General features: G+C 48.5%; 1 non-coding gene across 1 annotated transcript; it reads right to left on the bottom strand.

Moving 5' to 3' along the window:
• Window positions 1–1,793: 1,793 nt before the first annotated feature.
• On the bottom strand, window positions 1,794–1,897 carry LOC115931824 (U6 spliceosomal RNA). The gene has a single exon (XR_004068268.1). It is a non-coding gene; the product is annotated as a U6 spliceosomal RNA (small nuclear RNA).
• Between the last annotated feature and the right edge of the window lie 1,270 nt (window positions 1,898–3,167).

The raw sequence follows: 3,167 nt of genomic DNA, 5'->3' as shown, positions 1-3,167 counted from the left end.
CCAGGCACAGTGGCTCAAGCCTGTAATCCCAGCACTTTGGGAGGTGGAGGCAGATGGATCACCTGAGGTCAAGAGTTTGAGACCGGCCTGGCCAACATGATGAAATCCTGTCTCTACTAAAAATACAAAAAAATTAGCTCGGCATGGTGGTAGGCACCTGTAATACCAGCTACTTGGGAGGCTAAGGCAGGAGAATTGCTTGAACTTGGGAGGCAGAGGTTTCAGTGAGCTGAGATCATGCCATTGTACTCCAGCCTGGGCAACAAGAGTGAAACTCCATCTCAAAAAAAAAAAAAAAAAAAAAAAAAAAAAAAGATGGTTTATGCATATAATGAAATACACAGCAACAAAAAAAAATGAGGCATTTCTTTATAGGTTGACATGGAAAGATTTTAAGATATGTCCTTAAGCAAACAAACAAAATGTATGCACAGCTGGCTTCCACTTAGATGTCTCACAAGCGACTTAGATTTAATTTATCCAAAGGGCAGCATGTTCTCTTCTTTCATAAACAGCCCTTTTGTTATTGTTGTTTGCTTTTTGTGTTTTGTTTTTGAGACAGGCTGTCACTCTGTTGCCCAGGCTGTAGTGCAGTGGCTCGATCACGGCTCACTGCAGCCTTGACTTCCTGGGCTCAAGGGATCCTCCCACCTGAGACTCCCAAGTAGCTGAGACTACAGGCGCACACCACCATGCCTGGCTAATTTTTGTATTATTTGTAGAGCCTATGTTGCCTAGGCTGGTCTCGAACTCCTGAGCTCAAACTCTAGCCTCAGCTTCCCAAAGTCCTGGGATTATAGGCGTGAGCCACCATGCCCAGTCCCAAACAGCCCTTCTGATACCCAGTCAGCCTGCCAGATGCCCAAGCAAAAACCCTGGAGCCAGCCTGGACTCTTCTTGTTCTCTTGTTCCTATTTTTCAGCAAATCCTCTTGGCTTTACCTACAAAATATATCCCAACTCTGACTGACCAATTTTCACCTTCTCCTCTACTCTTGTGTTGGCACAAGTGTATTAATTTCCCGGGGCTGCTGTAACAAATTGTCCAAAATTGATGGCTTAAAACAACAGAATCTTTCTCTCTCAGGGTTCTGGAGGCTAGAGGTCTGAAATAAAGGTATGGGCAGGGCTGCTTTCCCTCTGAAGGCTTCGGGGGAGGGCCCTTCCTGGCCTCTTCCAGCTTCTGGTGCTTCACCATCTTTTGTTTGATGATTTCTCTAGCCTCCAACTGTCTTGAGTTTCTGACCTTGACCCCCTACAGTCAATGTACAAGACAGTAGCCAAAGTGATCCTGGTGAAAATGTCAGGTCTCATCCCTGTTGTCCCAACCCTCAAAGGTCCCCACCTCATCTGGAGCAAAAGGCAGACTTCTTCCCAGGGGCCACGAGGTCCCACAGCCCTCCCAGTCCCTGCTTTGCAGGCTCAGCTGTCCCAGCTGTTCCTCCAATCTGTTGGGCACGGTCCCCGTCTCCAGGCCTTTGCACTTTGTACCCTTTTCCTAGACTTCTGTTTCTTTGACACTTGCTCCCTCCCTTCCCCTCCCCTCCATGAAACTTTCCGAAGCCCCAGAAACGCACATTCCTGCCCCTTTTAATTTTTTCTCCAAAGCACTTCTCACCCTGGGAACACTCAGTGCATTTTACATGTCCGTTGTGTGAGCTGTCTGGGTCCTCACCAGGATGAACCGCCTGAGGGCAAATCTCTTTCTGCTGTGTCCTCAGCACCCAGAACAGTGTCTGGCACACAACAGACACTCTATTGAGTTTTAAATTTTTTTAATATATTAAATTTTAAGAATACACGGAACGCTTCATGAATCTGCGTGTCGTCCTTGCACAGGGAACATACTGATCTCTGTATTGTTCCAGTGTTAGTATATGTGCTGCTGAAGCAAACACGGAGTTTAAAGAGGTGTTGAATGACTACATGAATGTACTCATGCTAGGAAACAAAATAGAGGGTGCCCAGAGCCTGAAGCCCACCACTAAAGATAGTTGGGGAGAGGGCAAGAGTGGCCCACTGACATTCCGTATGTTTTCAAAGTGTATTCATTGCCATAGGGATATTTTTCCATCTATCAGACTGTCAAGAATGCAGAATACTAGCCAGAGGCCAGGCGCAGTGGCTCACGTCTGTATTCCCAGCACTTTAGGAGGCTGAGGCAGGTGGATCATTTGAGGTCAGGAGTTCGAGACCAGCCTGACCAACATGGTGAAACCCCATCTCTACAAAAAAATACAAAAAAAGTAGCCGGATGTGGTGATGCATGCCTGTAGTCCCAGTTATTCGGGAGGCTGAGACAGGAGCATCACTTGAACCCAGGAGGCAGAGGTTGCAGTGAGCCGAGATCGCACCACTGCACACAAGCCTGGGTGACAGAGTGAGACTCTGCCTCCAAACAAAAACAAAAACAGAGTACTGGCCACGTGCGGTGGCTCATGCCTGTAATCCCAGCACTTTGGGAGGCCCAGGTGGGTGGATTGCTTGAGCCCAGGAGTTGGAGACCACCCAGGGCAACATGATGAAAGCCCATCTCTACAAAAAAATTAGCCAGGCATGGTATTGCACACCTGTAGTCCCAGCCACTTGGGAGGCTAAGGTGGGAGGATCACCTGAGCCCTGGAGGTAGAGGTTGCAGTGAGCTGAGTTCACGCCACTGCACTCCAGCCTAGGCAACAGAGGGAGACTCTGTCTCAAAAAAAAAAATTAAATTAAAATAAATTTTTGGCCGGGCGCAGTGGCTCACGCCTGTAATCCCAGCACTCTGGGAGGCCGAGGCGGGTGGATCACGAGGTCAGGAGATCGAGACCATCCTGGCTAACACGGTGAAACCCCATCTCTACTAAAAATACAACAAATTAGCTGGGCGCGGTGGCGGGCGCCTGTAGTCCCAGCTACTCGGGAGGCTGAGGCAGGAGAATGGCCTGAACCCAGGAGGCGGAGCTTGCAGTGAGCCGAGATAGTGCCACTGCACTCTGGCCTGGTGAAAGAGCGAGACTCTGTCTCAAAAAAAAAAAAAAATTTTTTTTAAAGGATTCAGAATGATAAAATTAAGAATATATTAATCTAACTTGGCAAGAGCTGGAGACCCAGCCCTTGTGTGGGGCTGCTGGAAGGCCCCACTGGGGTCAGTGTCTCTGGGGGCCAACATGCTGTGTGGGGTGAACA

Source organism: Gorilla gorilla, chromosome 21 (assembly GCF_029281585.2).
Source record: "Gorilla gorilla gorilla isolate KB3781 chromosome 21, NHGRI_mGorGor1-v2.1_pri, whole genome shotgun sequence".
Classification (NCBI taxonomy): Eukaryota; Metazoa; Chordata; class Mammalia; order Primates; family Hominidae; genus Gorilla; species Gorilla gorilla.
The sequence above is the reverse complement of the archived record's forward strand: the minus strand, read 5'-3'. Positions and strand labels throughout refer to the sequence as shown.